Genomic DNA, 25802 nt, shown 5'->3' with positions numbered 1-25802 from the left:
GTATCTATATTTTGAAATAAAAACTCAATATATGAATCTAGAATCTTCAGCTCAAAACTTGAACATAAACCTTAAAATGTAGTGTCATCCAGTTTAGTTGACCAGGCTGATATGAACAGGGACATGTTACTGAAGATTTGATAACCCTGTCTGATTAAAAACAGAAACTGCAGCATTAAGTGCAGAATGAACACAATGCCCTTATTCCTCATTAAAACTTAACTCAAAATCTTTAAGCTGCTTCATTCAATGGATCAAGCTTTCTGTGCCCGTACTCTCCGCCACAGCCTGTCCACCGCTACCCTGTTGACTCTGCCTTGCCCCCTTCTCCTTTCAGCACTCTGAAGCCATGCACTGGGCATGATTCCCCTGTTTTATTTTGTAAGGCAGCTTGGAAGATTGAGGCATTTTCTTATCCCTTCCAGTTAGCACCCTGCCTGTGCCCAGCATTACAACTCCCCTGCACACACACACGCACACACTGAAGTTGCAGGATGCCAGCAGCCATGTCATACCCATGTCCCAGGGGTTTTGTCCTGCTGACCCTCTCCTGGTCCAGTTGGGCTCTGGTTTGTGAGTCCAACAGACCTCTCTTGTGGTAGTGTGAAAACCACAATTTCCAGCCCTCAGTCCAAGTCTTGGAACGCGTAAAGAATCTGCAGTCCTGAAAATTTACTCTAGAAAGTGAAGAATTATGTCATTTTTAACTTAAATTTCAAAATTCCAAACAGGCCTCATACAAATATTTTAAGTTGTAGTGACTATTTAATAATGCTTTGGCAAATGGATAAACTTCTCAATATTTTTAACTGATCTCCTGACTTTGAAAGGTGAACGACAAAAACTGTGATGAAGGGAAAGGCAGTTTATCTCACTGCGCTGGGACCTATCTAGTTGTATCCTCCATCGAAAGGAAAGGTGGGTAGTCTGCAGCTTCTTGCAGTATAAATTCAGTGCGTCATACAAATATCCTGACATCTCCGGCCTGAAAACTATATATACATATGCAGAGCTGATTTTGCGATACAACACATGCAGAATGACACAAAGCTAAATACTCGTTTCCTCTCAGTAAACACAATGAATGCCAAAATACAGTATTACATTAGCTGACCGCTGTCAGACGTTAGTTGTTTAAATTATATATTATATTCGTGCTTTTGTTGACTTGACTCCATCTTCTAGTATAGTAAAACACCAAGAAAACATCTGGTTTCTCCTCTGACTAAAAAGAAAGGGATGCAAATACCTTTCAATCTTCTCATTGCCAGGTCTTATTTGTACAGGCACACATATCTAAGAGCAGAATACCTCAAATGAGTTTAAAAAAAGAAAAAAAACACCTTTTCTGGAAACCTCCATGTACATATGTCACCCATCAAAACCTTAAGAGAGGTTCTGGAAATTGTAAAACAGCGGGCTGATATTTCTTTCAGAGATGCCATTAATTGTGCCTCGGTGCAACGTGGAAAAAAAAATTACATTTCCAAACCCACACGAGGATTCAATGTACCACTCAGCAGCTTACTGCTAATGTTTCCAACAATTATAGCTGCAGGTAAATGATGGATCTTTTTATTACAGGTTTTGGAGCTGTTTTCCTTCCAGCGAGATTTATGAGATTAAACAGAAAAGACCCGTATTACCCACTGCCATAATTTGGGCAAACTTAAGAAAACCCTCTGCATAAGGAAGTTACAGCCTGATATAACCCATAACTAATTAAGAGTCTAAAATCAGTTAATCCCAGATTCTGGTCAGTAATAAAACCAGGAGCTAAAATCCAGATTTTCAGGTGCAAATAGTCACCAAGCCTTTTTTCTAAAGTACCTATGGTATTAATGGGAATTCAGAAACTGAATTACTTAAGCACTTTTGAAAGTCCTGTTTATCATCTCTTTGCAAACAAAATTTCTTCAGTCAATGAAATACTTTTAAAAATCTGAACATAAGTGGCTTTCTAAAGGTTACAAAAGCAAAACAGAACTCAAAAATGATATCAAAACCAGTATCAGCATCACTCAAAGGCCCAGGCAAAAATTTCTACTTTAAATAAAACAGTAAAATGCTATTTTTACACAAGTACGGTTTCAAGTCATTAAGGAGCACTTTTCCCACATTCCTTTCATGTTGGGGGACGGCTATAAATTATACCCTCCCTTCACCTTGAAAGAACTCAATTGATGATAAAACTGCACCTACTAGGAAGATATACCAAGAAGCTTCGAACACGGAAGACAATTTTTTTTCCCTACTATAAGCTCTACAAGCACTGACTCATTACATACTCAAAGTATAATCTGGAATCCCAAACCCCCAAAAGATGTGAATTTAGATCCCATTTTGAAGGATAATGAGATCTGAAAGATTCACATTTTTATATGTCATCAAGAATGACGCTAAATTAATGTGTGGTGCCCCACCAATTATTTTAACTGCATGAGTCATAAAACAGGGTGGACTTATCTCTAGGTAAGTCCAGAGACGGCTTCAGCCTTTGATGCAACCATAAGTCAGTTTTTCAAATTGCAATGCAAAAAAAAAATATATCTCCAGGATAGAGTAAATTTAATTGGTTTTGGTCTAACTTGACACATTGAAAATGCCTTTTTTTTTTTTTCAAAATCACAATGATTTTCATCAGAGGGAAAGATCTAGAGAACTACCAAGATCATTTACTTTTACAAGGTTCTGACAAAAAAGACTGGTGTAAGAAGAATTACTGCAGAAGAAATACTGAAGCATATACTCAGGTTTTGATGACCATTCACATTCAGAATGAAATCTGGAATGTCCCAAAATGCAGAGAACTCACAAGCATAACTCAGTACTTTTTCTTGGAGATGATAAATTCAGTGATAAAGAATAACTCCTATGTAATAATGCAACTGGACTTGAAGGCACACAAAACTTCAAGGAGAACTGATCACCTTGTAGAATTAGCCACCTAACCTGAAGCCTGTCTTCATGTTCCAGAAATTAATACTCCATGCTTAGACAGGATAGAGCCTAGAGTGCAAAAAAAAACACTTCAGGCTGGTTTTGATTTATGTATTTATTTTCCAATACGTATTTGGTCTGAAATATAGCAGCTACCAGAAATTTTGCCGACATTTAGCTCAGGAAATAAAAGATCCTTCTTTAATCCACACGTTAAGCATACTACGCAAGTAAGAAACTTCAAGCCTTCTCAATCATTTTGCTTTCTGACCTGAAGGCAGCACCCTCTCCAGGGATGAGATGCAATTCAACCTCCATGCCAGCAAAGCACTAGCCCTCTCCTAAATGGAGTGCTGATCACGAGAATCTCTCTGCTACTCTGCCTTACACAATTATATGATGCCCACTGGGGCAACAGAGCCCAGTCCAAAGAACCTGTTCAAAGGAAAGACAATTCATGCTGGGCAAACGCCACCAGTTCCTATTTTAAAATTACTAAAGGTATATGGTGCCGTCAACATGCCTATGAAATTGTCACTGATGTTAGTACATCTGTGAACTAACAGAGCAGAATGAATAACTCAAATAAGAACTTTCTTAGTCTTCCTGCAGCATGAGATAGTATATTAAGGAGGTACACTGGCAAACTCTGTTATCTATAAAATCCATTTGTGGATCTGAACCAGCACAAAAATCCCATCTCCACCAGGATGTATATTCTCTCTCCTGTACCTAGGCTTGAAAAAACTTTTTAAAGATTTTAGTAATAAAATGCTTCCATTTAAATCTGGGCATCTAATACTGTATTCCTATTAAGTAAACCCTTCAGAATGCTGTCCTGAAAGGCTTTTTTCCACTCATATTCATGAACTAATTCAACCCTTGTCAAAGATTTCAGCCTTTAGCTCCCTCTTAAGTTTTAAGGATTCTTCTGCAGCGAAGATGATACACTATGGACAGCAATTTAGCTCTCCTTCTAAAGTCGTAAATTTTCATAATAGGAATAGAGAGAGGAGATTATTAACTAACTTCTACCGACATCTACAGAGCCTCAAAATACAAGTTCCCATTCAGCATCCTGGTTGCCAAAAAGCTCCACACAATAAAATGGTTGACTGAAATTACATAAGCTTTCATGTTATATAGTCAAACAGCTGACCTAATATTCCTATACTGCTACCAAATCCATTGCCATAAATTCTGACACCGGTCATCTTAGTCTCAACTGGAATTCTAGATTTAGACTGAATCAGTCCCAGGGTGTATAGAAAAACTCTTATTTACTTCCTTTACTTTTTTTTTTTTCCAGCTAGGAAGAAAATGCCAGAACTAAGTTCTGTCCCCAAGCACGCTCTCAGAACTTCACAGTAAGTTTGTTGGAGACACAGAAACATGCAAGAAGACTTTGGGCACCAAATTCTACTGGATATATTTTGGCACTTCTATCTTTAACTTTCTAGGACAATTGTCTAATTGTCTTCATTACAGCTAACATCATCACCCTAAAATACATGTCTAACTTGAAACCTAGTCGCAGGCAGAATTGGATTCAATCAAGAAAAGACTGCAGTTCCTGGGTGACTGCGATGGAGAGGGCTGTAGCATGCCGTGCTGCAGATACTGAAAGCAAATTCTTTTCTTTGCAAAAAGATTGTGCCAAATACATTCCCAGCTAAAAAAGATTATACCAGATAACTTTCTCTCTCTCTCTCCAGGATTAAACAACTTATGACAAGGAAACCGCAGGTCAAATAGTATACGTTCCACAATATTTCAAGATACAAACATTAGCGTGAGGCAGAAAAGGCTAGGTAGATAAAAGTTATAGCAGAGGGGGGAGAGAAATAAAACCTCATGTCTGCACTAGGAGAACACTGAATGAATGCAGCTTCAGCTGAAGATATTCCTTAGAACAGCACAATTCATTCTGACTCTTTTGCCTTTCTTTTTCTTTTTCAAACCTTGCTCATTATTCACTGTGCTCTTACACTTTCCCAAGCAATGAGAACCTCTATGCTAGATGCTACTGAACTCAACAGCAATGTCTTCTTACACAAAATGAAAAATTCTTAAGGATAAAATCCAGCAATGAGTATTGTTTCACCATCACTGTAATTTGGCTATGGCATTTATTTGACATTTAAACAAGGAGTATTATGAAAAGTATTGCCATATATATCATCAGGAGCCTTTATCAATAACATAGTTAACAAGCAGAGGTTTTACGGGTAACCACCATGTTACAGGTTATGTAAGAACATTTTTGTTTTGCTTCTACTTCTATCATAAAAAACCACAATGAATTAAAAGTCCTCAGTGGAAATATTTGGACGCTCACATTTATCAGAATTGTTATGGACTTCTGCATTTACCAATTATTTTCTGTGTTAAACCTTTTTTTTTTCCCTCAAAGATGTACCTCTCTAAAAATCAAATAAAAGCAAAACCAAATTATAGCCAAGATACAAATCTACCTTAGGGATACTTTCAGAAAACTCAATTTAAAAATACATTTACTTTCACTTCTACACCAGTAACAAAGGCAGGGGAAAAGAGGGAAGCGCTACAGAATTATTTCGATTTCAATATTATCCTCAAGTCAATTCTAAAGCCAAATAAGCCTAAACCCCTTCAATATATTGCTTCTACGTGTGAATGGTAGTAAGGTATTACCCTGCATGACTGAAGTTGCTGTTAATTGTACAAACCTGCTCAGTGATCATTTAACATGCAACAGAACATGAGACCTTGAAAACGTTGCAATCTGCTTTCCAAATCCATATGTTGTTCACTATCAAAATTCTGGTTCATGTGGCAGATACAGAAGTGCTCTGCAGAAAGTAATTCCTATGCCAAATGCAAAAAGCAAATGCTTTGTAGCTTTGAAATTTAGAGAAAGGATATCACCATGAAAAGCTCCAGGAAGAAGGAAAACAGGCTGCACCACATAACATTTTACGATACGAAATGAGATGTGGGCAATGCAATTTCACTTACGCGATTCAGTTACAAGCAATGCAAATGCAATCTCACTGATTACACTTTGAAACAAAAGAGGGAATTTCATTGTTTCAGCCAATGCTTTAGACATGGAAAAATCATGAAACTTCCTTTCCTTTCAAATAGAAACCATTGTTTCACATTCAGATGGCAATAACCTCGGTGGGTGAAATTCATCCTGTTGTTGTGTGCACTGGTGAGGCATAAACTGAACAACGTAACATCTAAGCTTAGTCGGTGATACACAAGGTCTCACACAGTGGTGAATTCCACCAAACTTGTCATTAACAAGCCAAAGACAGAGAAATCATACATCTCAGGTCCTCCAAACCATGAGTTTAAATATATATATATGCAAAAGGATCTGTTTCAATGTTTTTATTAATCTTCTGGTTTTTTAAAGTTTGAGACTATGAGGAGGTTTCCCTGAATTAAGACAGGCTGTGTGAATTGAAAGTACCATAGCTTTTCCTATATGACTCCCCAGGGAGTCTATTTATTAGGCACAGTCCGGTTTTCTGATTTAGCTTAAGTAATTTTCCTAGAGAATATGAGTGTCCACACCAGGAGGAATTCCAGAATAGCAGCTGCAGAATAGCTTTTTCTGTTCGAACTACTGAAATAATTTTTCCCCTACATGGTCACACTTATTCTTGGTTTTCATTTTCATTCTCCTCTTAGTACTTACAAGCAAAAGAAACTTAAATCTTTTTTATATGTATTTTGATAGTAAGTTTTTCAGAAGAGCTCCAGATGCTTTAAAATTCACAATAAAACCACAAAAGCTGACAAAAAAAAAAAAAACATAAATATATGGAGTATTATCAGGGTGCAATCATTGTCAGCTATACTAATGGGCATTTGTTTTTGTTGTTTTAAACAATCAAATCCATTTTTGCTTTGACTAAGAACATTTGCAAAATTGCACCCACTTCCCCATCCACAGTAATTTCTCTCTGTGTGCAAAACGGAGCTCCAGTTCTCTTCCTTGTCACTACGGAGCAGGAGGAGATACCTTCTAGGCACAGAATATGGCAAAATTCCATGACAGCTTTGCAATTCTATGAAGAATTGGAGAAAAAAATACATCAACAAAAACATTTGTACAAGTTTTAAAAAAAAAAATCACTGCTAAACATTTTGCAGAAGGTAATGAACTAAAATTTCCCAGCATCCTTGACAGCCTTATAACTGGGGATTTTTTCTAAGTGAGAAAATAGGCTAATTCAGTAAGCTGCTCACGGAGACAAAAAGAAAGAGAAGGTGTTAAAACCTGGGAACAGCTGTATTTTAACCATTTCTTCTTCTACATCTGGATCCATTTCTTTTTTCAGTTTTCTCTACATTTCTGCACTTTGGCACTGTCACTGAAATTTCCAGTTGGACAGCATGAAGGGCTTGTGCTTATGCTTACTGAAGTCAATGAAGCCAAAGTTCACAGTGACCGTAATGGTACAGGAATGTGAGCTAAGAGAAACTATTTTGTTCACATCGGTACTTTAAGTCATCTATATTAAACAAAATTAGCAGTTAAGATTCTTAGTTCTTTGACTGAAGTGACTAATTTCCTGCAACCTTTCTCCTCCTTCCCCCCTCCAACCTTTTTGGCAATCAAGACCAGACTTACAGCCTGATTCATAACGAGCACTGCCCTTCAGGGCAAAATCGGCAAGACACTTCAGTCTGTTCCAGAAACCCCTTCTGCAATTGATTATTCGGTCTAGTTCTACTCCATTGGTTTATCGTGACCTACAAAATCCTCAGCTCCTTCGTCTTCTGCTGGCTGTAAAGGCTTGAGACTAACTCTATCGTTAATGGGCACGACTGGCTCTTGCTAGAATTCAGAGCCTCAAACACGGCTCTGTCTGAAGGCTGCTGCAGGAACCACATGGTAACACATTCAGAGGCTTTCCTGTAAAAACCGCTTTTATACTGGAAGCCACCTATTCTAGTTGCTTCCCCCCTCATTGGTATTACCTACAGTAACAAGGATCACAAGTTTTTTGGTGCCAAACATTAGATTTTTTTAAAATGATCATTTTGACTAATGCAGAAAACATCATGCACTTCCTAAGGGTTATTCCACGCAAAGACATTTCCTTGTCCAAAGCATCACATCACAGTCTCCCAAAGACCGTTCCGCACAGAAGCAACAGGTTGCTGCGACTGTGATCTAATGCATCACCAAAAGAGCTGCAAACACAACTTGGATTACACTCACACACATATTTTTTGTAACCAGCTAACTGAAGTGGCTGACAATCACTTCCTTACACATCAACGGCACGCTCTGTGCCACAACACCCCTCCTTACAGGCCGCTCTCTCTACGCACACACCTGTGAGCAGACGCGCACACAAACCACGCTCCAGTAAGTCACTCTGCCCTTGACCTCTGCTAAACAGCCATGCCGAGAGACCAGCCTGAGTTGCAGACCTGCCATTTAGCTATTTCTTAGCAAGAGGCAACCTGCCAGGTACACTGTCAGGCCCAAAACGGCCCTAAGCACGGGCTTGTTTAGCTGCCCTCGGCTCCCAGAGGCCAACTATGCGAAGGGAATCCAACCTCACAGGACTTCAGCAAGTTCTCTGGCTCCTGGCATGTGCCACTCACTTTTCAGCTCCCAGCCTGATGGCAAAAATGCAATTCCAATCCAAGCATGATGGGTACACGCTTATATGTGGAGGGACAACTGCAGTATGGTACAAAGGGAATTCGGCCTTGGGACATTTAGTATGGCTGGCCACCAGTTTAACAACATGTCAAAGCTACACACTGAGGATAACACAAAGTACGGCTTTTTGTTCTTTTTTTTTTTTTTGAAGTAAGGGCAGTGCTGCTGACTGCACAAACTATGCTGTGATCAACACATCACTATGCAAAACAGAGGGAAGCGTTAACCATGAGGACCCGCTGTCTCCTGGATTTTCCCTGGTGGCTCCCAGCCCATGATTCTCTCTTCACGTTTGTCCCACCAGACTCTGATGCACGGAAGAGGACAACTTGTGCCAGGAAACCTATAAAGATTATTGCCTTCACCACCCATCCCTCTGTCTGATCTTGGAAAGACCACTATTTACAGGTTAACAGATTAAGACACACAAGCTCAGGTCTTGTCCCTGCTTAAAAGTCAGAGTGTAAAAAGTGAGTCATGAACTGTTTCACGGATAGTTGTCAGGGATAAGGGAAAAAATGGCTTTCTTTCTGTCCCACTAATCCAGAACCTATACCGCAAGCCTACAGAAGGTCGGCCATTCACCTCCTTTCTATTGCTCCCCATTTCCACAGAAGGTTTTCAGTCAAACTTCTTTCCAACCCCCTTCCCAGTGCAGCTGCACTAACAACTGTCCTGAGCACGTGAAGGCTCCACGGGTGGGAATGACAGCCCAGAAGGCAGCACTCACAGGACAGCTCGGACTCACAGCCCTACACGGGCCCAGCTGTTCTCCCGTGCCCTCCTTGCGCTTGCAGTGGCACAGGCACAGCCGTGGACTAGCCCTGGAAGTCGTGACACCTCCATCAGCCAGTTCAGCCCACCGGGCTGTCAGAAGAGCCCACGCTCAAGTAAAGCAACAAGAGCATTTGGGCACAGCAGGAATGAAGGCTGTGGGCTGGTCCCACCAGCAGAAGCTACGTGTTGGATTGACGCAGCCATTTTCTAAAGCGCTAATCAAGTGGTTTTTTCTCCTATTGAGGCTCAAATAAGAAACTCCCTGGTCTAATGAGAATTTTCCCTACTTCCAGACACTGTTTAATCTTGTATTGCATGTTCGAATCCTAGACAGCTCATTTTGTCAGAGACAGCATTGGGCCTGGATGGGAAGCAGACTTCCTGAACAGACAAATTAATAGCAAACAAACAAAATGAATGAAAAAAGAAAAGCAATTAACTTAAATATATATTGAGATAACGAGCCCTGACCAGTTTCTTTATTGTGCTGTATTTTGCAACCTTCTTCACACATTACTTCTCCCCTCATCTTCTCAGCTCTAACCACCTATGCTCTTTTGTTACTCCGTTTTTTTTTATCCTCCTTGAACTAAATTGTACCCCTGTATCTCACGTACTTATTTGAACTTTAAAAGCAGCACGTGGACGTACTATATATGAAAAATAGTTATGCTCAGCTCAGCTTTACAGTCTTTGCTTTTCTTGTAGTTTTCCTACAACCACTTCATTTTTTTTCCGCGGGGACACACTGACAGGAACGCCACATTAACTGACAACTCCACGAGAAGAACATTTCAATCAACCATTACAACTAAGAATCAGACCTCTAAAATCCCACAGCCAGATGCTGTTTCATGCCCTTCCAGTAACCCTACAGCACGGTTATCACTGCCACTTCTTATCTTATCGCCATTTCAAACATTGTCTGCTGTGGCCAGACAGAGTCAGACCTAAACAATGATGTTAAATGAAGACTTCCTCCCATGGCAGTCTTGAACTTCTAATGAAACTGATCACTCCTTCATGAGATAACAAACCACGTGGGGATTTCACAGGCTTTAAAAACAAAGTCGAAAGAAAGTCAAAAGGAAGCAAGCTCCCAGAAAATTTCAAAGGCGTTACTGCATGCAAACATCCTCTCTGGGCAACAGGTAAGCACCACGTAACATATACGTATATGCATATATCCACACGCATATAGAAACAAATATGTGTTTTGTTGTTGTTGTCTGTTTTACTTTTCTTCATCTGTTAATAACAAAAAGAAAGGAGAGTCAAATTTTCCTCTCTCACACCGGGTGATCAGAAAAGAAATTGAAGGAGGCTTTTTGGCTCCTAGATTTTAAAAGGCAGCTGAAGTGACTGGGAATTTTCCAGAGTAAAGAACTTTGTGTTTGATAATTTTGTTAAAATGCAGACAACACTGCACTAGAAAGTGATGTCAGTTAGAGAAAATTATTTTTGCAACGTTTTTATAACAGTAAAAGGTCTGATAAATACGGAAGGAAACAAAACCCTAAACCAAGGAAGGAGCAAGACTTTTGTATCCAGTTTTTCTCTATCTGGCTTGCTTGCTGTCAGAGTGTAAGCTTTTTTACCAGCATAATCTGTGTCCTCAATTAGGTGGCTTTGTTAACATGATTAACAGTAGAACTATACTAGCATACTTTACTAAAATAGATCTGGCTTCTGATCAAACTAACTGCCCTGTGTGCCAGGGGAGCCACAGGTAGGAGCTCAATATGAAGATTAAAGGTTTTCACGGAGACGAGAGCATCCTGCCCACGGCTCCATGGTACAAAACCCATTTGTCACCCACCCCATCCTGCCGACTCAGCTTTAAGTGGGACAACGCTGGCTGCCTGCAGCTCACCCAGGGGCCTCCACAATGGGACATGTCCAGGGTGGCCACCCCACAGCTCCAATCGGGGCATTTCCTCTCAATCCTCGTGGTGCTGCTCGTGCCATCACTGCTTCCCACCCATCTCCATAGGTGTGCTCAGGCCCTTCAGGACATAGAAACCACCTCAGATTACTCTTGTAAGCCTTGAACAATGGTGGGAAATTCTTCAGCTCTTGTGTTTGGGAATTATACAGAAGTCTTGTGTGGACTTTTGAATTGCCAAGATTTTATCTTGGCAATTCACCTCCACACCGAACTCCAGGCCACCCAACACAAGGCACACAAGCCACTAACCTCCTAGCTGCGTCTCATCAAGCACTTCTGCACACAAGCTGCGAAGGCAGCCACGCATGAAGCGTGGCTAAGCGGTGCGGGCACAGTTTGATAACCTTTCCTTTCCGCAGCAGTGCCGGCCTCAGCCGCTCCCAGGCCCCTCTTGCTGCCTTGGTTCCCGTGTGTTCCCTTCCCTCCAGGGATTATTTCCAGCTCCTGGTTATGTCACACATACGGCACTGACGGGCGAGAGCAGAACAGCACCACAGGCAGAGTAGAGGTGCTCACGCTGGCAGTACCTCCACCGCAGAACGATGGGGGGCAAAAAAGCCCTCACAAAACCATGGCTTCACGCATCCACTGCCGTTATGAATTTAGCAAGCAAGAGCTTGGCCCAGCTCACAAGCCAGTTACGTGGGACATTATTGGGACTTTATTTTGAGCAGCTTAAAACAGCCCCAGCTGCAGCCCGCAGGCAGCAGAGCAGCTCGGTGGTGCCGCAGCGCAGATCAGACTGCTGACTGAAGGACGTGCTGAAGTTGCTAGGTGTGGAAAGAAGAGACAAGCAAATGCTTTGCTAGCTTGGCTTCACCATGCAGCTAGTGTCATGTAGCAGGAGGGAGTATTTTGCCCTTTTTATCAATGCAGCTCAGTTTAAAAATATATTCCACATCTTACTGTTTCCGCAAAGATAACGAAGACTTAAACTCAAATCTTAGTCCCAATGAAACCAGTCTCAAAACTTCCGTGCAGAGGTCCCACTTCACAGTTTCAAAATATTTCCCCAGCAATAACAACAAACTAGTCTTTTGAATGCATACAATGAGGTAAGTAGCTTAGTGAAAGCATTACGTTAATGAATTCCACCCTATTTATTTTTTTATTTTCATAAATATTTAGGTCAAGTGCTGCACAGCAGCATCACTAAAAGCTTCTTCATTCACTCCCAGAGTCAGGAGCAGCTACTCTCTTACTGACTGCAGGGAGGAGGATGAGGAAGCAAGTAAAGCTGTCAATACCGAGTTGTCTGTATGCTATCCCTTTGTAAAAATATAAGCACCGTAGAACCTTAGAAGTCCTTTCCAGACATTGTCACTACTAACAGCTAATATAACACGAGATTTTAAGTCAAATAGTATATTAGCCAAAATAACACCAATAAATAGCAAAATTCCAAGGCTTAGCATGAAAATAAAAAACACTAATGGTGCACAGTGCAGCTTGTTCGTACCATGTGCAGTCTAGAATCATGCATAATGTAACAGTGCAACTGCTAACAGCAGGCTCACAGAAGATAATTTACACTTGTTTTTATGGACATAAGGAACTGATCTTTGAAGTTGTCCCTAATGAGATTCTGCTTGGCCCTAACAGCATCCTGAGAGAATGCACTGGTTTTCTCCCCTGCATCCGGTGCATATTTATAACGCAGAACACAGACTTATCTAAATTGCACATGTGAACTGTTGTCTCCCCATCCCATCTCAAAGTGAGATTCTCACAGTGAGGGAAATACCTGCTAATACGTCTCACTTCAGCCTCAAGTCTTTTGGTGATTACCCATGCCACTTTTGCTAATTATCAAAAGATACACAGGGGTTAATGAATAAGGTTTTTATTTGCTTTGCACAGTTGAACTCATAACTTAGTTAAGCTGCCAGGTAGGTCGCTGTGAGATCACAGCTGTATCACACATCACAGAAGACATCCAAGGAACAGTCATAAGGCTCTTTAGAGAAAACAGAAGCGTAGCTGCGTAATGAATCAGAAAACTTTATTTCATGAACACAGGCAGCAGCATGAGGAATACAAACAGAAAACATCTTTTGGTGTGTCATATGTAGCCATTGCTTTAATACCATACCCACCTGTTTTTGAAGGTCCTTTCACTTAGGAGATCTGCAAGCCATTGAACCAACATCATCAAATCTCAACTTGCAACTAAGTGCAGTAGCCACAATGCCTTCTACATCCAGGAGGTATTGTGGTATGACTGCAGCAAAGTGGCAACAGGTAAAATGCTTAACGTTCCCAGTGTGAGGGAACAAGAGCAGACCGGAACTCTGACGTGCTCTGACAAGTTAAACAAGGACAGCCTAAGTTTTACTCTCTCTTCCATACTTCTCTCAGATACAGCCACCCATACAGCAAGGTTCTGGACCATCCCTGTTTCAAGTCAAGGTATTCAAGTAAACTAGAGCCAGTCTTCATTTTGATTAATATACTGAAGTATAAACTCATGCAGTTCAGGAAACTTCTTCATGCTCCATTCATCTGCTCCTGTCTTCAGAAGGGTGCTAAATTCTGACAGCTGGGGATGGTAACTCCAGGTCGCCACCGCTGTAGCTAATATATAACATACTTAAGTTATGTCATTGTTAGTGAGTCACTGTTTTGACACCTAGCTCTCTGCCTTTTTCTGCTTGGAAAACGCATACATTCTTTGTAAAATCCATACATTCTTGGAAAGTACTGGTCAGCACTGTTCACGCACTACAAATACACAGCATACAGTTTAAGATTAGGTGACTCACGGGACACATATAGCAGGATACCTGATTTTTCATTTAGAGCTTAGTGTCTAATCTGACCCTAAACAAGAGAAATTTTATAACTCAACAGCTGTTTGCTGCCTTAAAAAAAACAAAACCCACAAAGGACTCTGTTTTAGTTCATATAAAGATGTTCACATAACAAAAACCAGCACTGTAATGGATGTTCTCTGAAGAAACTCTAGTTTGAATGGGCACAGAGACTAATCTCCCCCTCGGTTCCACGTCGAGTCCCTACAGGTAAGAGACGAACGACAGTCATTTGCGGGGAACTTATGAGGGAAGCTTCAACAGTAACTACAATAGCTCTGTGTGCATATGTGGAGAAAGAATTTGTTCTCAGTGCACTGACACTTCTCACAAGCACATGAAGCCCAGCAGAAGAAAAATTGTAAAGAATAAAAAAAAAGTGCATCTTTAAAGCCATCAGGTTCTGGGCACAGTACTGAAAGGTTCAGATGACCTTGCCTCAGTATGTTAACGTACAACCTCTCGGTCAGTATTGCGAGATTCCCTTGTGAACAACTACAAGGCATAAGACCAGAAGCCCAAAATCTAAAAAAGCTTTTGTCAGGAAAATAATAAAACACACAAAACTGGAAGACAGACTCTGATACTGACGCTGTAGTAATAATGTGTCATACATTACTTCTATGTTTCATGCTACGGCAGGATTGCCTTTAAACATATAAGCAGACAGTAAAATCATAGCAAATGAGATACAGCTGCAAGGTGTGCTAGGAACTATACTTCAGGCCAACTTCTTATCTCTGGTTATTCCTGAGTATTTGAGATCAGTTATCTGTTTCTCGTCTTCCATTTATTCTGCTTCCTGCTTACCACCACTGCATTAGTCACCTCCGGTACATTTGTCTCACATCTTATTGGACAAGTGTCTGGACCCTAAAGAAATGGCATTGCCTCTTTATAACTAGATATCCGAAAAATCACCATTTCTTGTACCAAATCTCCTACAGACCTCAATTTCATTTGAATCAGAAAAACTTCTGCCAGCTTCCTCACTCAGTGTTTCAGTTTACCCCTTTTAACTCTACGCTGAATAAAATGAGTCATAAAAGGTCTTTCCCGTTCTGTAGAGTGATGTCTTAAAAACCCTCTAAGAGGAGTACTCACTGAAAATAATGACTCGTGCATATCACAGTATTAAATGATAGTATGAACAGACTACCAAGAAAGCGAGGTGATCCAAAGTTAATTTTCAACTTAATATTCCTCTTGCCAATCTAGCCTGAATGCAAGGATTCTTTTCTGGAAAAGATGCCCTGAATTAATGATAACTAAAATGAACAAGCCTGAAAACAAAATGAAATCGTCCTAATAGACTATTTAATTTCCTTGAAACCGATATCAGGATTTCCTTTCTCCTCTGGCTCTGAGAAAACGAAGACTTACATACTCTTTAAAAATACCCTCTTTTCTTGAAGGCGTAAAATTTATGCTAATAGATAACTAACAACAAATGATGAAAACTCTAAGAGCTAAAGGTCTTCATTTTGTTGCCAAGATGATGTATCAGGTTCTGAGACAAACAGTTTGTGTGATCCTTCCATTAACATAGTGGCACTCGCAAAGCTGCAATGCAAAGCAGCCTAGCAAAACACCACGTCAAAGGTCACGGTGAAAAAAACAAAACAAAAACCACCATGTGTACCACCCCTAGAGGATTATCATCATCATTTTAATTCTCAGAAGGTGTCTGAAACTTGTATTGCGATACTTTGTCTGTATAGCCTCATTATACTGCAACATTTCTAGCAGAAAAAACATCTAAGAACTTTGTACAAACAATTAAAATGCCATCTAAAAGATCCAAGAATGCAATATGAGCCGTAATTCTCCCTCAGTAACCCAAAGAGCATGTCCTAAGTGGGAACATTTTTACTTTCAAGGTATAGAATAATAATAACAGAACGAAATTAGTTGTTCCTATAAACATGCCTTCCTTTCAAAGCTGTGAGCATTGTTTAACAAGATGATGGGAAAATCAAATTGATGTCAGGAGAAATATAATAAAAATGAAAAAAATACATAAACAACTTTCAAGTAATTGCAGAGATTATACCTGAGTTTTTTTATAAGACGTTTGTAATTTTGTGTTTATTTAGTTTTAATTTTTTCTTTCCTTTCCACCAGGAGGGAAAAGTAAATGCCTGGCTGACTTAAAATTTACAAACCAAACAAGTCATAAAGGCAAAATTTCCTTTCTCTTTAATATATCTTAATTATCACAATCTTATATGTACACACTATTAACAACCAGAGGAATGTAATTCCTTGAAGATAACTTAAAATTGAGGGCGCCACTTAGTCTGGCAGCTAAGAAACTGGTACTGTCCCCCTGGAAGCAATAAGAGCGTCACTAAGCCCTGCATTTAAAAAGTATAGGACTGGGCTCCAATTTACTTAACACGCTGGACCGCATGAAATTACAATTCTGAACAATTTACTTAACACACTGGACCGCATGAAATTACAATTCTGAACAATTCTCATTTTCCCAAAAACTACTTCACCATTCAAAGGAGAGAAAGAGAACCCTTTGGTAATTCTAACCAAAAGTGAATGTACTTACAGAAACAAAGAAACCCAGAGTAATTAAAAAGTAATGACTTTTTTCTTTGTGCTCCCTATATAAAATCAGCATGAGGGAAGATATACTGGACCAGCACCTTTTCCTTCCCATAAAATGATACAATAGCTAAACATTTAGGAGTAATGTGCTGACCCTGATGCTCCCAGTCACTACACTCAATTCCTTATACCAGAGAAATTGTAAACGTGGTAAATAGCAAGTTTCCTGGCTTACAGATACATCAGATAAAGTCCCTCTATCATACTCCTTTCTCCTTCCCTCCCCCATCCTCTCTCCATCTGCTGCCCTCCTGGGAAGGGAGTGCTATACTTAATGGCTGTCTGCTTTTAAGTCTAATGTGCTGGATAGAAGTTAATGCCCAGTACAGTAAGTGGGTACTCTGCTGTGAGCAAGCCTCGAGTCCTGTTTTTTCTTGCCAACATCTACCGGAATCTTTGCAGCCCTATGTCAAGCAGCATGCAAGGAAGATGGGGTCTTGGAATATTAAGTCTGCAACTTGTGACATAAATAAATCTTACAAGATACCATAGCACAATTGTTTAAATAATCTTTTGGTAAAAACAAGAGAGTTGTGATTTTCTTACCTGTCTCTCTTAGTTAACCTGGCAGCTTAACTAAGTTATGAGTTCAACTGTGCAAAGCAAATAAAAACCTGTCTGTTTTCTTACCTGTATCAACATAATGTGTATGTAGAAAACATGCCCACTATAAAAACAGAGGCATTTCCCTGCCAACGGGGAGTACGCATCTAGCAAACTACCTATCTGTTGATATCCTGAACTACAAGACAAGAAATGGGCTGGATCCCTTTGAGTTATGAAGAGGGTGACCAGATTCTGTGATTACGGGTTGACTTGGTCTTTAGCCATCCTCTCTACCATTTCCTCCTCGGCCCCAGCAGAAACCTTCAGCAGCAGCATACAACACCAATGCTCATCCACCAGCGTTTACGTTTTGGCCAACCTTCATGCTGCAAAGCATGCAGGACACAGACAGCTGATGTGGTGGGAGGAATCTCCGGGTGCATGGAGGATAAGACCAAGCTTTATGGTCAACCTTTCAAGAGAGAAATAAAAGGTACAACTCAAGGTACCTAGCATTTACTGTTCAAAATCCAGACTTGCAGTTTTCTGCTCTTACCACTTGGTACTGCTCCTGGCATGTTACCAGTACTGTGCATGTTACTGGGTACAAGATTATCATATGCTGACTTTTTGTTTGAATGAGATGTCAAAATAAAAATCATTAAATGAAGTATAGTCACATTTATTACATGACAGAACTGTTTTGACTGCAGTGTTTTAAACACGTACACATTTTAGCCCCAGACTCCCCACTCTATAATTAAAAACAACCAAACTCAGTATCACAAGAACTTGCCCTCTGCAATAAACAAGACCTAAAAATTGCAATCTTAACAGTCCATATTAAAACTGAGAGTAAATAGGCATGACCTCAATCTCCAAATCCCATAAAAAAAAAAAAAGCTCTTTGTATCTTCTGAAATACCTTCTATGAAACACGTGAAGGTTGAAGGTACATATGCAGACAAACTTACCTCCTTCCTCTATTTGGCACTGGTCTGCACGTACACATCACAGAAAAAGATAAGAAAGCCGGTAGGAGGCCTTCTGCAAGCAGAAGCAGTCATGTTGAAGTCCATGAAACTACAACTGTAGATGCCAAGCATGATTCAAACCACTGGGAACAACAAGCCAATGCTTCCAGAACCAAAACTGACAACTCACTGGAATCGTTTCTAGGGACCTGGAAAAACCTGGTGTGAAATAAAAGCGAATGATTTTTCCATACCAGACTGACATTCAGCTTTTTCAGCTAGCACTCATCGCTTGTGACAACACAGGTAACCCCTACACCAAACTTTACTATTTCTTCAAATAAATAGCTCACTGTAAGAGATGCACGTTTTAAAGAAATCTCTCTGCCTCACTGAATTTCAACTGTGCTTAAGTGTGTCTACTTTCTCAAGTTATGCCGAGGCATTTTACAGAGTTCTAAACCAAAACTAATCAAATGCTCTGTTTTGGAAGGAAACATGCTGACCCCTTTGTTCCTAAGTTTTTCTATACATACCCATGCTTTGCAATTGACTCTACTACTAGAGCCACTTATGGCAGCTAGAGGTCAGAAATGGAAACTCCAAAATATCAGTGCAACATTCAGTACGAAGTTCATGTTCATCACCATTATTTGAAATAGTCCCATATCAAACGTAAGCAAATAAGCTGCATATAGTCACTTAACATATAACATAAACCTCTAAATCTGCACTGTTTGCAGGGCTTTCCTTCTGTTTATTTGTCTAGCCAGATAGTCAAACAAGGATTTGTAAAATAAACCAACAAGATGTGTCATGTCACAGGTAGCTGCGGCACTTCCCCTGGGCTTCAAATAGCCACCTGTCACTGGGAACAAGCTCCCTCATCCCCTCTGGCAGGTAGGGCTGTCCTTGTTCTGCTACTAAGTGAAATGAAAACCGTGAGCCCAAAACAAAGATGGGTGTACCAGGGCAAGGCCTGAAAATCTGGTGAAATATTGACTCCCTGACTGGAAAGAAATCTATGCTCTAGAAGTTGTTTCACCAACCAGATCACACCCTCACCCTCCAGGTGTTAATCTACAACCCGCTGCCTTCACATTGCCCTACTGCCCTAACTTTTTTAAATAAAGTGACACGCTGCCAGTGGCAGTACAACATTGTGATTATGAGGTATATAATCACAACATTGTCAACCTACCTCACAGCGAAGTGCTCCCTCAGTGAGCAGTTCCCCTCAGGCACAGGATCCTGTGGTAGGGACCATTGCTGCAAAAAGCATTCTTGGTCAGATCCCACCACAAACTTCCCCGAAGATACGAACTAATTGTGCACTGTACATAACCATGAAGCCCAGAGTTCGCTGTCACTCATTATGACTGAACACTAGAGAAACGACATGGGAAAGACTATAATGTAGGATCAGACCATATAATGAAAATTTCCATTTGTAGTGCTCGGCTACTGAAACGAGGCCTTACAAATAACGGACTTGTCACTGAAGGCTTCTTTGGACAATTAATACAGCATGAAAGAACGTTAACGTACGTGTGCATAAAAAACAAACCACTTTCTTTCTCCCTCTGAGGGTTTACCACAGGGGCTAGACTGACCCTACAATGTGCTGTTCTAGGACCATGATTTTGTCAATGAGGAAGTCGAAGGAACGTTCACCTGCTCCTGTCCTTGCCCCCAGCTGCCATGCAGCCACGCTCACGGCCCTCTCACCTCCGCCAGCTGCACGCGCACCCCTGCCCACGAGGCTGCAGCACCAGAGGTCGCTGAAAGCAGGCGGGGGGCAGCAGGCTCAGCACTGGGGTCTGCGTGCCTGGGGACTTCACCCCTCCCAGTCCACCAAGTCACCAATGGGCCATGTTTTCCTGTTCTGACCACCACGGCAACTGCACGCAGCCAACAGCTCACACGGGGACCAACCGGTACCCCAGCTGACTGTGGTAGGTGCGGAGACCGCTCCGGCGGCCTGCTCCAACCAGCACTGGCAGTCAGCAGTTTTATCACCCATTTAAACCAGATCTGGCCTCCATCTTAGGACAACATAATTCAGGAATATAGTAACCGATGGAGAGCTGGTGACGAAACATTATTTTAAACCTGTCCTGCATTTATTAAAATAATATTGGCACTTTTAGAGCATCAGTCTTCCAGGGATGTCAAAATATTTTTAAAGGTAGGTCGGTATGGGTCCTTTCTACAGTGACAAAAATAAAGGTCAGAAACTTAATCAATTCTTCAAGAGAGATTAGCATGATATGACTGAACTGTATAAACACGTTATAAGGGGGCTAAATTTGAGCTTTAATTACAAAACTGCAAGCCATATATCACCTCTGCACAATGTTCACTTTCAGCATGCTCCACTCAAGCATCTCAAAAGGCTTTAAATATAATTAAAGTGTACCCTCATGAAAAAAAGTTTTTCATTTTGCATCTGAAATTTAAATTGAGAATACATCTTATGCTTAGATTTTGCAAAATACATCATTTAAAATCATTAAGATCAATAGAAATCTTTCATTATTTAAGCCCACAGAGACACAGACACATGCACATGCTCCAGTAAAACATTTTCTTAATGACAATTAAAATTAGCATCTTTGCAACTCAGCTTCCGTTGTTCTAGAAAATGCAATCAGTTAATGGTCCTCTTCTTGAGCAGGGACTATTAATTTTGGGACAGCTGTAAGGATTCTCACCTACAGCTGTCCTCCCCTCCTTTCTGCTGGAATCCCCACTGGCGCAGGGAGAGCTCAGCTGCTTCAGAGGCAGCTGCTGAATGGCTGCTGCTGTCTGCTTCGTGGGCTAAGAAAAACAGGTTTGTTTTACTTAATGCAGCACGTTGTGAACTGCTGCGTTTCAGCATCCACCCTTGCCACTGAGGGACCAGCGAGGGATAGGAGACTCAAACTGCACCAAGGTAAGCTAACCGTGAGCCAAAGGCCCCGTAAAAATCACTGTGAGACAGAAGTAAGGCTCAAGTTTTAACAACGCTTGCTCACTGTACTCCTGTTTTCAGTATTAAAGCTTAAATACAATTTGTTTGGGGCAGTAAGTTTTTTCAACTTTTTTGGAAAAGCAGTGAAAAGCAACTACGATGCTCAGAAGCTACATATGCTTTTGTAAGAAATGTTATTTTAAAGGCAGAGCAACAGTCGGCACCAAAGCTGTGATTCCCTCGTCACCTCAATATCATCTGAAATAACGAGCCCAGCCACAAAAGGTAATAAATAGATAGATAGCTTAGACTCAATATCTGTATTTTCTCAACTAATATTATTACATGGACAGACTCCACTATTCTGTAAACATCAAACAAGTCCATACTCTACTAGTGTCGGTCTTTCCCCACCCCCTTGAATATCACACACCTTATATGAAGCGAAAGTTAAGAACGTTACCAACAGAACGCACGGATTTTCTACTAATCCCACTGGGAGTTTATAAAACCCATTAAATGCAGGATGGTTTCCCCAAGAGAAAACAACATGCAAGATACTATTTGTCAAGGTCAGTAGTCTAGTAAGATCTTTGAGTTATAACCGTTTAAGGCTTTGCCACAGATGAAATTTTTTTCTTCTGTGACTATACAGCTACATTTTTATATTACTATTATTATTATATACTCACGTTTACATACATCCACACATTTATGTACTTTATTCAACTATATATAATGTTCTACTAATATAAAATTCTATGTTTATACTCTATTTTAAAATAAGAATATTCACATAGGGAATTGCTCTAGTACAGAAAAGGCAATAAAATTATATAGTTACAGATTGTTCAACGCATCTCCGCTTGTGAATAAACTCATTTAGAAGACTTTCTCTTGCACTGAAACCTCTTTCTTTCTTACTCCCCTAGTACTGAACTTAAACCGCCCCAGAGTACAAATGTATACTCAGAGAATCCTAAAAACAAGCCACTGAGCCGTTCTGGTGAAGTCTGAGGAAAGCTAATGAACTTAATTAGAATTCTTCTAAATGGATCAGCCTGCAGTAGCTTGGGCTACAGCTAGTTTACCTTCACAGGACTCATACCATCAGTAGCAGAGCCCATCAAAACAGGCGTTTCTTACCACAAATCCGAGATGTTTATTTCACTCTCCCCTTTTTTCCCTGAAAGTGATTAGATGTTGTACCCAATAGGAAGGTTCTTCCCTCTGATTTGAACTTAAGTAAACAATTTTCAATTTCGGTTTGTCCCATTTTCTTCTCAGCTCCTTTCCACCGGCCTGAGGGAGGAGGAAAAGGTGAGATGGGAAGGTTCCGCAAAGCCAAGCCACACTGATTTCTGCTAAATTAAAATGGTTTAAAGATCCACTATGGTGGTTACTGCAAAGTTGTAGAGTTTAAAGAAACAGGTCTTACCAAAAAAAAAAAAAGAAAAAAATATACTCAATGAATTCAGCTATCTTCAAAGTTTAGTCATTTTCACTTTTTCCTTCTGTTTGTTTACTGTAGAAGAAATTCTCTGCCCTCTCTATTTTGAGGCTGTGGTTTCACAGGCAAAGCCTTCTGCAGCTTAAAGCCTATCTTCCCCAGCTGTCAGATCCTCCCGCATGCACTGATTCCCTCCCAAGGCTGCATCCTCCTGCTGCTCGCCAGTATTGTTGGCACCACTGACTGGCCTCACATAGAACATACTAATGGTCTAAACAAGTTTGCAAGCTTTCTTTTCTTTTTACACTTATTACCTGGTAGAACTCCCCCTTCTTTTTTTTTATTTTTTTAAAGCCCCTCTGGTTCTCAGACCAGACTCATTCTGGAGCCCTCTGAGTCACTTGTGCTGCAGAACAGAGAGGGCAGCACCACACCGAAGGAGCAAGAGGCATTTTCCTAACAAAAAAAATGGGAAAGTACAAAGACATTCTGAAGAATACTAGTCATCAAGAAGCAAAGAAAGGTGCATTATCATTGTTATTATTTTACAGCTGCCCTTTAAAACAGGGAACTAAGGTAGTGCAGTTAATTAAAACTAGGTGAAAATATTCAAATGCAAACATTTAATAACATCTTCAGACAATTAGGGAAACCTGTGGGTGGGGGCATCGCCTCAAGATGTTCAAAAATTTAAGATGGTATCTCTATCCAAAATAAACTTACAGTAAAAATTGTCTTCACAGCACCTGCTTAAACATTAATTAGTACAGAAATAAAATAGGCTGGACAAAATGATATAAAATTTGTACTACACCGGAGTCCAAGTAACTCACAAAACTACTGTCAGCCAGGCTAAGCAAAGGGAGCTTTAATATACTGTTATTTATCTGATGGTACACTTAAAGGGATTCACGAAGAAACACTGGTGTAAAAATACATATAAAGACAGTAAAAGACAACCATATCCCTGCTGATTAAACTACATGACACTATCATGTGAAAGGCACTAAATGAAAGCAGGAGAAAGGATACGCCTCAGGGAACAGGAAGTCTAATTTCAGTATTTCTTTAAACATCAGTTTTACACTGGTGATATCCCAAGACTTAATTTACTTCATGTGAGATAAGAATCTGGCCCAATGAATACTAGACACAAAAATGACTCAATATATATGCCAAAAATCCAGTTCCTGCCTTTGCATGTGAAGATGCATATGCATTAAAAAAAATGACTTTTTAAGAAATTAATTCCTTTAGGAAATAACAATGTCCTTAAACTGCATCCAGCCACTCATTTATGGTATGCAACAGGGCCTTGCAGCAATAGATTGCCCCACTATTTACATACACATCATAATGTTCAGTTTCTATGTTGTTTTATTCATTTCTCAATACCCCGAGATTTTTAAGTTAATTTTTCACTAAAAGAAGAATAAAACCTCCTCAAACTCCCTCTTGAAAAAAAAATGCATGCATTACCTTCAGATAGCAAAATAGAAAACAATCCTGGCAACTGCAGCAATGTGGTACTAGCAAAGATACAACATGATAAAAAATAGATCACGGTTTCTTTGTCAGTATTGCTTTTACTAATTTTCTGTTCAGGGTTTCTTGTTTGGTATCTTCTCTCAGAAATATGCACAATGCTTCGATTATAAAATACTGGGAGTAAGTAAGAACCCTGTCCCCTCTCTCAAGGTACAACATGCTCTAAGTTTTCCTACTCAGAAATAACTCTTATGTTCTTACCATCAAACAAATCCATACCCTTAGTCATATCTTCATTTCTTGCTTTCCTCTGCCCATAGCTCTGGACACTCAGTATGATCCTATCATCTTTTTCCTCAACAGGTTTTCCAAAACCCATAATTTGCTATCCAGACCTACACCCCAACTCACCTCCTGTATTGCAATATTTTCTTTGATCTGTTTTAACTCTTTCAGACTAATCCTCTTTCATTCTTTTAAGTTTTCGTCTCTCTTTTAAGAGAGGGAGACCAAAAGATCATATGCCACACCCTTGAAACCAAACTAAGAAATTTAAGAATGCTGCAGTATTTCAGTTACTCTTTTAAATACTGTCATTATGTTGTACTTTATAGTTTCAGCATTCGTCAAGTGTACAACTTCTCTAAACAAGTAAAACATCTTTGAAAATGTCTGTCAAATCAATATCATTTAAGAGATAGACGAGTTATTAGGGAAGTAGTTGTATAGTTATTTGTGCATTTTTGAACCAAAGCACAAATAATTCTTAAAATGCTGAATACCACACTTAGTTGGTCCTAAAATCAGCTCCCACTGAAGTCTGTTGTCAATAAGAAGGGGTTCTTTAAAACTGCTTTCTAAATCTCTATTGTTTGCTCTGAATTCGTTCTCTCCACAGAATTTGTGCTTAACGTCAGTCAGAAGTGCAGTCTGGAGTGCAAAACTTGCAATAGAAATTTGCCGACAAAAGATCTGAACAGTGAATAAGAAATGGAAATATTCCTAAAGGCAGAGTTACAGCATCTTTGCAGTAATAAATCAAATGTAATTAATGAAGAAACTTTTTCAGTCACATGCACAACAGAGCCTCCAGCATCCTTCCTCGGGAAAATTCCTTTACGGAAGATTGTAACCACATGAAATCCTATTAGAAGGTGCTGAACTCCTACATTGTGACTCTTCCGGTAGGCTTCTACATAACAAAAATGCAATGAAGTACCCTACAACTTTTTCACTCTTATTATGCAAAATCCTTATCAAATTCAATAGTGTGACATCACTCAAAATCCTGACTAACAATGGCACACAGGAGGTCAAGAGATGTCCTCTTTGTTTTAGTTTCAAGTGCTTTCCAGTCTATTAATGTTAAAAGAAAAAGAACCTTAACAGAAATAACTGATAAAGATCAAACCTACTAAACAATGGGAAGGAAATTCAGAGTTAAAGCTAGTGTTTAGCTTAACAGGAACCATTGTGCCTAGGTACGGGCAGCAGAGTGATCTTGCCAGCCACACAATGCCCAAGAATAACAAGGTGAGGTAAGGGAGCCCAGAGCTCGCCACTTCCCATGCTTGTGGTGGTTTCAGTTCAGGCCATGCCCGTTATTTTAACGCAGTATTT

At 40.1% G+C, this 25802-nt stretch overlaps 1 protein-coding gene across 1 annotated transcript in view; it reads right to left on the bottom strand.

Moving 5' to 3' along the window:
- Window positions 1-25802, bottom strand: part of MPPED2 (metallophosphoesterase domain containing 2) — a 603962-nt gene that overhangs the window by 479175 nt on the left and 98985 nt on the right. The window lies entirely within an intron of this gene.

Source organism: Anser brachyrhynchus (assembly GCF_964034855.1).
Source record: "Anser brachyrhynchus genome assembly, chromosome: 5".
Lineage (NCBI taxonomy): Eukaryota > Metazoa > Chordata > Aves > Anseriformes > Anatidae > Anser > Anser brachyrhynchus.
Note: the sequence above shows the minus strand (reverse complement) of the source record. Positions and strands in the feature narration are given on the sequence as shown.